Genomic DNA, 14,500 nt, shown 5'->3' with positions numbered 1-14,500 from the left:
GTGGAGAGAGGGAGACTCAATCACATGACAGGGCCTTCAGCGCGATACTGGAGATGTTGGATTGAGCGGAGAGAGATTACAGGTGAGTCTAGGGGGGGAGGATCACGTGAGCACCTTTCGGGGTAGCAGCGCTGGCCGTGACGTCACCCGCCTGGTAATCAGTGACTGGCTGGATGAAGGTGTGCGCTCTGCTGTGTAAGAGACGTACATTATATGTTTATTATTATTATTATTATATAGAGTAGAAGAAGTGGAAGCTACAAGATTACAGCACAGTGTCGGGGGTACTTGTTGTCTGTCTGAGTTTTTCCAGGTTGCAGTATACAGATCATGCCATATGGATGAAGTAGAACTAGAGGCAAAACTTTTTTTCCATTTTGAATAGAGTAAGGGAGAGTTTTATAACCCCTGTAAGGTTTATGTTTGCCATCTGTCCCATTAAGGGGATTTACCTTCACTTCCTGTCCCGCAGCCAGAACAGGAAGTGAAAGTTAAGCCCTCCCTAGTGTCCCCATTGGAAGGTTTTCCCTCTATTCCTTTTGCGGTGACAACCCAAAAAAAAAAAAAAGTTTTCCTTTAACTTTTGGTGATAATGGTAAACTGGGGAATCTCCCTAATGGGACACACAGCAATAAAATCCGACAGGGGTGTAACCCCTCTCCCCTCCACCCAAACTAAATAAGAAGTTTTGACTTTAGTTATACTTCAGAAAGGGACCCCAACCAGTGATGAGCTCAGGCATGCTTGGACTAGGATCTGAACCCACGTGTAGGAAGTGGTCACCTGTGTGGACCAATCGTCTAAAACCTGGGACACTCGTCACATATATGTGCCCCTTGTATAGATTTGGCTGCAGGGAATACCCCAGCTGCAGATGATTGGCAGATACAGATGACCGCTTCCTACATGTAGGTTCAGATCCTAGTGCGAGTACGCCTGAGCTCATCACTAACCCCAGTGCAGGAAACTCCAAGTATTTGGGGCTCATCCACACCAGAACGTGATGCTGGAAGGGCACAGGGATAGGCACAATTGTAGACACTCGGGTTGAGCTGCATGGACTGGTGTCTTTATTCAAACGTACTATTTCCCACACCACACAGGAACACGCTGCCCCCGTTAGACACACATAGGTGCCATTGACTGTTAACCACTTAAGGACTGAGCCTCTTTGTCAAATCTGGTGTTTACAAGTTAAACATTTTTTTTAACTTGTAAATACCAAGTCTAGAAAGAGGCTTTATATATATATATATATATAATATATATATCTCTATATATATATATATCTCTATCTCTCCTAGAGAATAAAATGGCGGTTGTTCCAATACTTTCTGTCACACCATATTTGCGAAGCAGTCTTACAAGCGCACTTTTTTTAATAAAAAAATAAGAGAACAGTAAAGTTAGTCCTATTTGTTTTTATATTGTGAAAGATAATGTTACGAGAAAATTGATCCCAAACATGTCACACTTAAAAATTGCGCCCGCTCGTGGAATGGCGACAAACTTTTACCCTTAAAAATCTCAATAGGTGACGTTTAAAAAATTCTACAGGTTGCATGTTTTGACTTACAGAGGAGGTCTAGGGCTGGAATAGCTTTTGCTCTAACAATTGCGGCGATACCTCACGTGTAGTTTGAACACAGTTTTCATATGCTGGCGCTACTCACATATGTGTTCGCTTCTGCACGCGAGCTCGGCGGGACAGGTTGCGTTTAAAAAAAAAAAAAAATTCGAATACACAGTTCTTTTAAAAAAAAAAAAAAAAAAAAAAGTGTCACTTTTATTCCTATTACAAGGAATGTAAACATCCCTTGTAATAGAAAATAAAAAAGCATGACAGGTACTCTTAAATAGGAGATTTATTGTAAAGCGCTGCGCAAACTGTTGGCGTTATATAAATCATGTATTATAATAATAATAATAGTGATTGTTTAACCACTTAAAGACCGAGCCTCTTTTTGAGATTTGTTGTTTACAAGTTAAAAAAAAAAAAATTTGTTTGCTAGAAAATTACTTAGAACCCCCAAACATTATACATTTTTTTTTCTAACACCCCTAGAGAATAAAATAGCGGTCGTTGCAATATATTTCGTCACACCGTATTTGCGCAGCATTCTTACAAGTGCACTTTTTTTTGGAAAAAATACACTTTTTTTTTTTTTTTTATTAAAAAAATTTGTAAAGTTAGCCTAGTTTCTTTTTACATTTTGAAAGATAATGTTACGCCAAGTAAATTGCTACCCAACATGTCGTGCTTCAAAATTGCGACAAACTTTTACCCTTATTAAAAATCTCCATATAGGCGATGTTTAAAAAAATTCCACAGGTTGCATGTTTTGAGTTACAGAGGAGGTCTAGGGCTAGAATTATTGCTCTCGCTCTACCAATCGTGGCGATACCTCACATGTGTGGTTTGAACACCGTTTTCATATGCGGGCGCTGTTCACGTATGTATTCGCTTCTGCACCCGAGCTCGGCGGGACGGGGCGCGTTTTAAAAAAAATATATTTTTTATTTTATTTTTTATTTTTAAACTGTTCTTTAAAAACAAAATGGCGTCACTTTTATTCCTATTACAAGGAATGTAATCATCCCTTGTAATAGAAAAAAAAGCATGACAGGCCCTCTTAAATATGAGATCTGGGGTCAAAAAGACCTCTTATCTCATATTTGCAGTAAAATGCAATAAAAAAAAAATAAAAAATGTAATTTGAAGGAAAAAAAAAGTTTTTGATATGCAACTAGTAAGCAAAAAAAAAAGTACGTTGCCCGATTTTTGGATCGTGTGTATGGGCCATAAGTCTCACAAGTGTGAAAGGAGCCTAAAGCTTTGACAAAAAAAAAACAGAACTGGAATCTGATTGGTTTCTATGCAGAGCGGCACCAGAATGTGCTCTCCAGTTTTAGTGAATCAACCCCAAACTGTCTGCATCCAGGGGCACCCATAAATTTTTATACACAAGTAAACGATCGGACGTGTGGTTACCAGCAAACAGCGCATGCTCGGATGTGTATGCAGCGCCTGTTACTCGCCAGCCCAGAGATAGGCTCCTTGTTATCGGTGTGCAGCCCTCTATGCTGATTTGAATAAGCCCCAACTACTCTAGTACAGTTAGAACAACAGTTGACATCCTTTCGGTTGCCGGGAGCAACATCACCAAGTCTCCTTCCTTTTATATTGTACATTTATAAAGGTGTAGAAAGTCTCAACCATCTTCTGGTTTTCCCCACACGAAGTGTATAATGTCGTTATAAGAAGCTATTAAGTTCTATTCCCTTGCTGGTTGTTGGAAGGTATTTTTAGAGTTCTCTGCATTAGAGAGTTATAAGCACAGATGCTCATTTCCTCCCCTCCTGTATGAAAAGAGGCCTTGTTAAAGGAAAGCTTTCAAGTCCATATAAATACTTAGAAGTTTACGTCGGGGCCTCCACCCTAGGTGGGAGCGCTGACTAACCTAAGTAAGTGACAGGTGTGCATACAGAGGAATTACCCCCGAGGAGTTGTCGTCTGCATCTAACATTTCTAGTTCCAGCTGATTTTATTAAGAATTTCATAGTTAATACATACAAAAGTGAGGTAGGTATATGTAATATTTACAGTGCCTTGAAAAAGTATTCATACCCCCTGAAAGTTTCCACATTTTGTCATGTTATAACCAAAAACATAAATGTATTTTATTTGATAGGCCAGGGGTAGGCAACCTTTTGAGCACAGTGTGGCAAAAATATATTTTCAATGAAATTGAGCGTGCCGATTTAAAAAAAAAAAAAAAAAATTGTCAACTTCACATTCTCAATCACGAAAAGGGATTTTTTTATGAAGTAAATGCTATAAACTACTTGAGTAGTGAGAAATTAACATCCTGCACTCAAGCCTCAGATCAGCCCCAATTCACACTTCACACCTCAGATCACTGTCCCACCACTGTGCCGCCCTGCACAGCTGTCCCACCGCTGTGCCGCCCTGCACAGCTGTCCCACCGCTGTGCCGCCCTGCACAGCTGTCCCACCCTGCACAACTGTCGCACTTCTGTAACCCCATGCTCTTCTGTCCTATCACTGAACTTATCTGCTCATCTGTCCCATCGATGTGTACCTCCTTTCTCCTCTTCCCCGCCACTGTACCCCCCTGTACATCTGCTCTATCTCTGCCCCCCCTGCTCTTCTGCCCAACCACTGTAACCCCCTGCTTTTCTGCCCCACAACTGAACCACCTTCTGATCCCTCCCACTACTGTACCTCCTGCACATCTGCCCCAACACTGTACCCCCTTGCTCTTCTCTTCCACTACTGTAACCCTGCTGCTCATCTGCCCCATCTATGTACCCCTTTTCTTATCTGCCCCACCACTGTACCCCCCTGTACATCTGCTCCACCGACGTATCCCCGTGCTCTTCTGTCTCACTACTGAATCACCTTCTCATCTGTCCCAACACTGAACCCATCTGCTCATCTGCCCCACCTATGTACTTCCTGCACATCTGTCTCACCTCTGTTCCCACTGCTCATCTGGGCCTACCAATACACCTCCTTTCACATCTGCTCAGCTGCTCTACCCTCCCTGTTTTTCTGTCCCACCACGGAACCCCCTTCTCATGTGGCCCAACACTTAACCCCCCTGCTCATCTGCCCCTTTACTGTACCCCCCTGCTCTACTGTCCCACTGCTGAAGCCCCTTCTCATCTCTTCCATGACTGTACCTCCCTGCACATCTGCCCCACCGCTGTACCCTCCTGCTCATCTGTCCCACCTCTGAACCCCTCCTGCTCATTTTACCCACCGCTGTACCCTCTTCTCATCTATGATATGCAGAAAGGAAGCAGAGATGAGACCCATCTACCCTTCCTGGCACTTACCCTGCTGATCCACCTCTCGCACCCAGCCCATGTGCATGTATGTGATGTCACATACAAGCATCTGGAATGGATGCGCAATGATGAGCTCAGGTCAGGGACATTTTCTGAAAGCAGTGGGCCTGTGTGCAGGATCATAAGTTGGGACCCCGCAGCTGAGAGAAAGTGTGGTGCAGCAAAGTTTGGCTGTGATTTTCATTTTGCTGAATACTGGCTGTGGCTTAAAGGGACACAGAGTGCCAGGTTCAGTAGTAAGTGGCGCAAAGGTTCAGAAATAATATCAACAAAGTTCCCAGAAGCTCAACAGTAATTCCACAAACTGTCACCTGATTGTGGTTTTCTCAATCACAGTGAAATCCCTTCTTTCTGAGATTGGTAGCGGCAACCAAGCGAGTCGTCTTGCTCCCAGATGGTGGACGGGGCTAGCAGGGCTATGATTGGCTTTAGCAGTGGCCGACAGTCCTCCTCCTGGAAACGTGGACTGCCCCCCCCCCCCCCAGCAGAACTGCACCCAATCTCTTGCCCATCACAGAAGCTGAAGATCGCAGCTACAGCAAAGTTAGAGAACCAAACCACGTTTCCCATCTTTTACAATGTGTGGGGGCACAGTGCCTCCCCTCAGTGCAGGTGCGGCGTGTGGAACTCTGAAATTGGAATGCATTAGTGTCTCACTGACATCTCCCTGTGCTGCTGATGGGGAGGTAGTCGGGTGCCGGCAAAAGATGCACAGAAGACCAACACAAAGTGGCACATAATTGTGAAGTGGAAGGAAAATGATAAATGGTTTTCAACATTTTTTACAAATAAATATCTGAAAAATGTGGCGTGCATTAGTATTCAGCCTCCTGCGTCAATATTTTGTAGAACCATCTTTCACTGCAATTACAGCTGCAAGTCTTTTTGGGGATGACTGTAAGAGCTTTGCACATCTAGAGAGTGACATTTTTGCCCATTCTTCTTTGCAAATTAGATCAAGCTCTGTCAGATTGGATGGAGAGCGTCTGTGAACAGCAATTTTCAAGTCTTGCCACAGATTCTCAATTGGATTTAGGTCTGGACTTTGACTGGGCCATTCTAACACATGACTATTCTTTGAGCTAAACCATTCCATTGTAGCTCTGGCTGTATGTTTCGGGTCGTTGTCCTGCCTCTCAAGTCTTTTGCAGACTCTAATGCCACGTACACACGATCAGAATTCTCGTTGGAAAAAGCTCTGATGGTTTTCCCGACGGAATTCCGACAGAGTTCGGCTCAAGCTGTCTTGCCTACACACGGTCACACCAAATTCTGATCATTTATAACGCGGTGACGTACAACATGTACGAAGGGACTAGAAAAAGGAAGTTCAATAGCTTCCGCCTCGTAGTTGAATCTGAGCATGCGTAATTTTTGGTGTGTCAGAATTGCATACACACGAACGGAATTTCCGATAGAAAGTTTTTCCGTTGGGAAAATTGAGAACATGCTATCAATTTTTGGCTGGTGGAAATTCGGACAGCTACATTCCGATGGAGCATACACATGGTCGCGTTTTCCGATTAAAAGCTCTCATCTGTCTTTTTCTGGCCGGAATTCCGATCGTGTGTACGCGGCATAACAGGTTTTCTTCTACGATTGCCCAGTATTTGGCTCCATCCATCTTCCCGTCAACTCTGACCAGCTTCCCTGTTCCTGCTGAAGAAAAGCATCCCCACAACATGATGCTGCCACCCTGTTTCCCCGAAAATAAGATCTAGCGTGATTGTCAGTGATGGCTGCAATATAAGCCTTACCCCCCCAAATGAGCCCTAGTTAAAGAGGAAGTAAACCCTGATGGGTTTACTTCCTCTTTTTTTCCCTGCAAAGGTAAAGCATAATGGACTACTATGCATCGCATAGTAGCTCATTATGTGTCACTTACCTGACACAGGAGCCAGCGAAGTTGCCGCTGATCCCTGTAGTCCGCCGCGTCCATCTTGCTGGTGGCGTCTCGCAGCTCCGACCAATGACAGCGGCGAAGCCGCGATGACGTCACTCCCGCGCATGCGCACGGGAGTCGCGCCTCGCAGCTCCGCCGCTGTCATACGGCGAGGCCGCGATGACGTCACTCCCACGCATGCGCACGGGAGTCGACAAATTTGGCAAATCCATTCTTGGACTTGCCGCATTTAGTGCGCATGCGCGCCGCTGTCTACGGCGCATGCGCCGTAGACAGCGGTGCCCATTTTCGGGCAAATATCTCCTAAACCATATAGGTTTAGGAGATATTACTTGGACCTACAGGTAAGCCTTAATCTAGGCTTACCTGTAGGTCAAAGTTGTTTGGAAGGGTTTACTTCCATTTTAAAGTCCTTGTAGGTCTTATTTTCAGGGTAGGGCTTATTTTCAGGGAAACCGGGTAGTGCTTATATTGCAGCCATCACCGAGAATCACGCTAGGTCTTATTTTCGGGAAACAGGGTACCACCATGTTTCACAGTGGTGTGTTCAGGGTGATGTGCAGTGTTATTTTTCTGCCACACATGGAGTTTTGCTTTTAGGCCAAAAAGTAAAATTTTGGTCTCGTGACCAGAGCACCCTTTTTCCACATGTTTGCTGTGTCCCCCACAAGGCTTCTCACAAATTGCAAACAGGACTTCTTATGGCTTTCTTGCAACTTTGGCTTTTTTATTGCCACTCTTCCATAAAGGCCAGATTTGTGGAGTGCACGACTAATAGTTGTCCTGTTGACAGATTCCTCCACCTGAGCTGTGGCTCTCTGCAGCTCCTCCAGAGTTACCATGGGCCTCTTGGCTGCTTCTCCGATTAATACTCTCCTTGCCCGGACTGTCAGTTTAGATGGACAGCCATTTTTTGGTAGGTTTGCAGTTGTGCCACACTCAATTTTCAGATGATGGCGTGAATTGTGCTCAGTGAGTGTTTAAAGCGGGAGTCCGCCGGGAGTTCCGCCGTTTTTTTTTTTAAAGCCAGCAGCTACAAATCCTGCAGCTGCTGACTTTTAAAATAAGGACACTTACCCGCCCAGCACACCCGAAGCCGATCTCTCGATCGTCTCTCGGGTGCTGCCTCCGCCATCTTGGGTATGGGAATCAGGAAGTGGAGCCTTTCGGCTTCATTTCCCGGTTCCCTACTGCGCATGCGTGAGTCGCGCTGCGCAATAAGGATAGACCCGCTGCCTCTGGGATCTGTGTGTTTCCCAGCAGGCAGCAGGGGACTTTCGGAAAGGGGCGTGAATCTACGCCCCTTTCTGCAGAGAGCTATCCCGCAAGTGGGTGCAGATACCTGTACTGTACAGGTACCTGCACCCCCCTCCCCCCTGAAAGGTGCCAATTGTGGCGCCGGAGGGGAGGAGGATTCCAATGAGCGGAAGGTCCACTTTAGGGTGGACCTCCGCTTTAACCACCTCAATACCGGGCACTTACACCCCCTTCCTGCCCAAGCCAATTTTCAGCTTTCAGAGCTGTTGCTGTTTAAATGACAATTGTACGGTCATGCTACACTGTACCCAAACATCATTTTTATAATTTTGTTCCCACAAATGGAGCTTTCTTTTGGTGGTATTTTATCACCTCTGCGTTTTTTATTTTATTTTTTATTGTTTTTTTTGTTTGTTTTTTGCTAAACAAATAAAAAAAGGCCTACAATTTTTTTTTTTTCTTTGTTTTCTAAAATTTTGTAAATAAGTTTTCTCCTTCAATGCTGGGCACTGATAAGGTGGCACTGATGGGCGGCACTGATGGGCATTGATAGGAAGCACTGCTGGGCACTCGGGAGGCACTGATGGGCACTGATAGGCTGCACTTATGGGTGGCACTGATAGGTGGTGCTGGGCATTAATATGCAGCACTGATGGCACTGGCAGGCATTAGGGATGGGCACTGATTGGCAGCTGCCTGGACACTGGCATTTCCCTGGTGGTCTAGGGTGGCATACCTGATGGTCCAGGGTGGTGCTAGTCCCTGGTGGTCCTGGGTGGGCATCCAAGTGAGGGCTGCACAGATAAACAATCAGCACAGACCCCCCCTCCCCCTGGCAGGAGAGCAGCCGATGGGCTCTTCTCTACACGCGTCTGTCAGACAAGAGTGAGGAAAAGCCAATTAACGGCTCCTTCTGTTTACTTCGTGATGAGCCGTGATTGGACACTGCTGATCACGTGGTAAAGAGCCTCCGTAAGAGGCTCTTTACCATGATCGGTGTAGTGGTGTGTCTGACTGACACACCGCACCATCGATCGCCACGACGCGCGCCCCCACGGGCACGCGAGTGGTCGTTCTGGGTGGACGTCATATGACAGCCTTCCAGAACGAGGGCCACGCTGCCTGGCCGTCATTTGATGGCCGGCGGGCGTGAGGTGGTTTAAAGCTTGGGATTTTTTTCTTTTATAACCTAACCCTGCTTTAAACTTCTCCACTTTAACCCTGACCTGTCTAGTGTGTTCCTTGGCCTTCATGATGCTGTTTGTTCACTAAGGATCTCCAACAAACATGAGGGCATCACAAATTACACAGAGGTGGGCTCTATTTACAAATTATGTGACTTCCGAAGACAATTGGTTCCACTAGATTTTAGTTAGGGGTATCGGAGTAAAGGGGGCTGAATACAAATGCATGTCACACGTTTCAGATATTTATTTGTAAATCATTTTGAAAAACAAAAACTTTCCACTTCACAATTATGTGCCATTTTGTGTTGGTCTATCACATAAAATCCCAATAAAATACATTTATGGTTTTGGTTGTAACATGACAAAATGTGGAAAATTTCAAGGGGTATGAATACTTTTTCAAGGCACTCTATATTCTTCAAACTTTGTCAAATCACATCAGTGAGGCAAGCAATGCAACAGATTGTAAGATGATAAAGTTTAAGCAGAACTAAACCCATCAATTTAACAGCTTCAAAAACCGTTAACTGTCACATTTGTTTATGCTGAAAACCATCAAAAGGCTGATGTCGTAACTGATCACATGTGCAGAACTGTGGCAGTAGCAGATCAAACAGAGGTTAAAGTATAACTAAAGGCAAAAGCTGTTTTTTTGTTTTGTATAAAGTGCAGAAGGATTAGAACACCTGCCCAGGTTTTATTGCGGTCTGTGCCCCCCTCTCTATTTGTCCTGTTTACCATTTTGGGTTGTCCCCGCAAAAGTAATAGAGGGGAAATCTTCTAATGGTGACACTAGTTCTGGTGACCCGTGGATTTCCTCTCTCTTCCTGTTTGGTTATGGGACAGGAAGTGAAGGGAAATCTCTGAAATGGGGCACGGATGGTGAAAAAAATGACTGGAGTTCTATCCCTGTTTTTATCCAGATTTATTATTTTTTATTTTTTTTTTCCCCAAAAAGTTTTGCCTATGGTTCTTTAAGATGGATGCTTCCCTGAAAAGGATGCAAGGATTTAGTTCTTCCTTATTCATAGAGCAATCCAATAGAGGTGAACGCGCGGTTCTTGAATCGTCCAAATTGAGACTTTTCAAACTGGGGCATTTATAAAAGCTTGAAATTTGAAAACTTGAATCAGATTGAAATTGCTTCTGATAAATGGTTAGAAATTTAGAAGGTGAACATTAAACATCTGAGTATGAAAAGAGGACTAGGGGACAAATTAAATGCTGATGTCTCATGCACACTGGTTGTTTTTAATTCTGCTGTTAGGTGCGTCTGGCTTTTTGTTTTTCTGCCTCTAAACGCCCTTGCATTTTAGCCTATGTGTCCATGCACACTTGGGTGTTTTGAAGCATTTAGAAGCAGAAAAAAATAAATAAGCATGCAACGTGTCCAGGAGCTTAACCACTTTCAGACCGGACCATTTTGCTGGCTTAAGACCAGACCACTTGTTGCTAGGCAGAATGGGGAGATGCTGCGATTCGGCACTGTCACTTTAACTGACAATTGCGCGGTCGTGTGACGTGGCTCCCAGACAAAATTGACGCCCTTTTTTTTATTTTTTATTTTTTTCCCACAAATAGAGTTTTCATTTGGTGGTATTTGATCACCCCTGCGATTTTTATTTTTTTTCACTATAAACAAAAATAAAGCGACAATTTTGGGAAAAAAAAAAGCATTATTTTTTACTTTTTGTTATAATAAATATCCCCCAAAAATATATAAAAAACATTTTTTTCCCTCAGTTTAGGCCGATACGTATTCTTCTACATATTTTTGGTAAAAAAAAATCTCAATAAGCGATTATTGATTGGTTTCCGCAAAAGTTATAGCGTTTACAAAATAGGAGATAGTTTTATGGCATTTTTATTAACTATTTTTTTTACTAGTAATGGCAGGGATTTTTTTTTTTTTTTTTTTTGTGTGACTGCGACATTTATGGAGGACACATTGGACATTTTTGGGACTATTGTCATTTATGCAGCAATCGGTGCTATACAAATGCAGTGATTCCTGTGTAAATTACACTGGCAGTGAAGGGGTTAACCAGTGGGTGGCAGTGTAGGGGTTAAGTGTTCCTAGGGGCGTGTTACTAACTGTGGGAGGCTGGGCTTTGTTTTAGTGACCACTGATCTCTGCTCCAATCACATGGAGCAGAGATCAGCGTTACTTGTTGCAAGGCAGATTGGGGAGATGCTATTTACAACGGCATCTCCCTGTTCAGTCACCCCGTGAGACGATCGCAGGTATCCCCATGGCGATAGAGTCCGCGGGACCCGCGACCGGACTCACGGGGATTCCCGACCACCACGCGAGCGCATAAAAATGTATGTACCTGTACACCAATATGCCTGCACGTGCCATTCTGCCGACGTACATCGTCGTGCGCCGGTCGGGAACTGGTTAAACACATGTTAGTGCTTCAGCATTAATTCATTATAGTGGCCAGAATAAATTTATTCTGGCCTAAGAAATGATTTTACAACTAAGTGCTTGATGTTCCTAAATGCATTTTTACAAGCATCAACCTATATATTTTTTTTTTGCCAAAACAATGCTGCCAGGAAGAAAGGCATCTAAGGAGAGATGACCAAATGTCCAGTGTGCATGAGGCAGGGGAAGGATGGAAAAGTAATTCCGCGTACACACGATTTGGACTTTTCGACGGACTAGGTCAGACAGTCTTTCCAATGGACTTTCCAAAGGAACGGACTTGGACACACACAATCACACCAAAGTCTGACGGATTCGAACGCGATGACGTACGACTGGACTAGAATAAGGAAGTTGATAGCCAGTAGCCAATAGCTGCCCTAGCGTCTGTTTTTGTCTGTCGGACTAGCATACGCGCACAACTGATTTCTCAATAGGAACTGGGTCTGGCAGAGTTCCAGCCAAAAATGTTAAACTTGTTCTATTTCTAAAGACCGTCAGATTTTTGGACAGCAAAGGTCCGATGGAGCCCACACACGACCGAATTGTCAGACGGAACGAATCAGTCGGACCTTTGCTGTCAAAGTCCGGTCATATGCATTAGAGATAGGGAAACAGAGAAGGAGGTGGATAAGATCACTCCATCATGGCTAAGGGGCCTCCAAAATCCAATCTGTAAATGCTGATGATAATCTAAACATAGACCAAGAAGCCCTGGTAATTCTAAACTGCTCTTCCCTATCATTTTCCCTGAGACAACGGGCATTCTAGGTCCCTGATAGTCGAGTTCAATCACTCACTTTGCCAGGAAGGTTTGGTTTTAGATTTCCAAGAATGGGGTATGACTGCCCTGGTTGCAGCAAGGAAGTGTCTTTGTTGGCTGATTTAACCAGGCATGGGATCAGTGAGAGAAGAGCTGTCTTTGATGATTTAGGGATGTGAGTCTCCATAATTCTTCAGTAAAGATTTCTGTCCATAATGCCTGGATTGGGAGGCAGTCCCACCAAAATGTGGAGAATAGTCCCTGGAGACTCATGACCCCTCCAACATGTATCAGGAATGATGGGGTCAAACTGGTGGAGTATAGCAGGACATCTGTACTATCCTGTTAGAAGTCTAAATCCTTTTGTTGCCACTGACAACCTTAGGAATCAAAATGAAACCCCTTTTTATTTGGTCACGTGTAGGAAGGACGGTACGGATGTACCAGAGAAAGAAGTACGAGGGGAGGCCAATAAGTTTCTCCCCTCACCATGATCTAGATGTGCTTGGGATCTGAAATTTAGCAGTTTTAAGGTGGATATCTTCGTAATATGCATGCCAATTTTAGTTTTTGTGGGTCATGGTAAATTCTAGTTAGAGCCAAGAGAAATAGAGTAGGTGTCATGCCAAACAAAGTTGACATGAGTTCTTGGAGCCGTGATTCCAAAAACGGCAACGACGAGTGGAATGTGCACAAAGTATTTTGGACCTGTACCACAAAGATGAGGAGGACCTTTTAAACAGATTAGTGGCCATGGATGAAAGCTGAGTATATCTATATGACTCTGAGACTAAAGAAATTTGTAAAACATGGAAACATGCTTCATCACCCACCCCCAAAAAGGCTAAGGTGCAACATTCATCCATTAATCACGGCACGGTATTGTACTTTGTCCGGCATAACACCTACTCCATTTCTCTTGGCTCGAACTAAAATTCACCAAGACCTACAAAAACAAAAATTGGCATGCATATTGCTAAGATATCTACCTATAAACCTTCAAAATTTCAGATCCCTAGCACATCGAGATCATGGGGAGGGTAAGAACTTATTGGCTTCCCCTCATATGGAGCATAACAAGGATGGATGGGCATTCTGAAGGATGGATTTAACATTTCTATTATGAAAAGCTAATTTTATCTTTAACGAGGGCTGTCGGTTTTAAAGTCGGAACGGCCTCTTTCACCTAGATGGCAGACCTCACTGCCCGCTGAAAAGTGATTTCTGATGCGGAATCTTTTTCTATCCTAATTGGCATTTTATATTGAAATACCACGCCGTAACCTCCATAGCTTGGCTTGGCAATAGGGTCCTGTTGACTTCAGTGGTTGAGTTTGCCCATTGCCACACCCCATTTGGGACAATATGAACTCGCCCCTCTGGCTGCCATATAAATTTGGAGGTGAGCAGTCAGGAGAAGCAATAAAATGAGGATCAGTCACCTGTTTTTACCAGCCCTCCGCTGCCAGTGTAAACTTAGCCCAAATGTGTATCTAGATCAGTAGCTGCAATCGCTGATCAGTGTATTTAAATAACAGCAAGAGTAGTGTCTCAGCGGGGAGGATTTTTCACCTTGTTTGCACTGACTGGAAAAAAAATACCGATTATTATACTTTTATGGGATTTTTATTTCTTTTTGCTAATCTCCTTATCGTATGCGCAAATGTGTATGAAATATGCTAATCAAACTAAAAAAATAATTGTCTGGAGTAGCGGCGCACTGAATGGAAATTTTGGTGCCGAAACCAAAAATTCAGGATACAATTGGGCGAAATATTATATATTATTTAGAATATTTATTAAAAAAATTGTATTCAACTTTTTGGGCGATTTATGTTTTGGTGCATCTCTAGTTTGGATTGCTTTTTTTTCCCCCTTTCTTTTATAGCATTAGGTAGGTGCATGAACTTGCGTTTTTGACACACGTTGATGCAGTTTCCATGCACTTTTAAATTTAAGATTAGGAGGGGATAAGGTTAAAGTGGGGCAAAATGCCCGAACGCATCTAAGTGCATAAAAACGCACCAGAAGGCAAAAAAATGTACGCTGATGCGCATTTGGATTGGAAATACTCATGACATGCAC

General features: G+C 43.8%; 1 protein-coding gene across 1 annotated transcript in view; it reads left to right on the top strand.

Moving 5' to 3' along the window:
- The first annotated feature begins 9 nt into the window (after positions 1-9).
- Positions 10-14,500, top strand: part of SNX8 (sorting nexin 8) — a 52,427-nt gene continuing 37,936 nt past the window's right edge. Inside the window, exon 1 of the mRNA XM_077450011.1 lies at positions 10-82. The gene's annotated coding sequence lies outside the window, so the exon portion shown is untranslated. The remainder of the gene's footprint in view (positions 83-14,500) is intronic.

This window comes from Lithobates pipiens, unplaced genomic scaffold (genome assembly GCF_037356315.1).
Source record: "Lithobates pipiens isolate NorthernLeopardFrog02 unplaced genomic scaffold, aLitPip1_a1.2 Scaffold_22, whole genome shotgun sequence".
In the NCBI taxonomy this organism is placed as follows: Eukaryota; Metazoa; Chordata; class Amphibia; order Anura; family Ranidae; genus Lithobates; species Lithobates pipiens.
The sequence above is the reverse complement of the archived record's forward strand: the minus strand, read 5'-3'. Positions and strand labels throughout refer to the sequence as shown.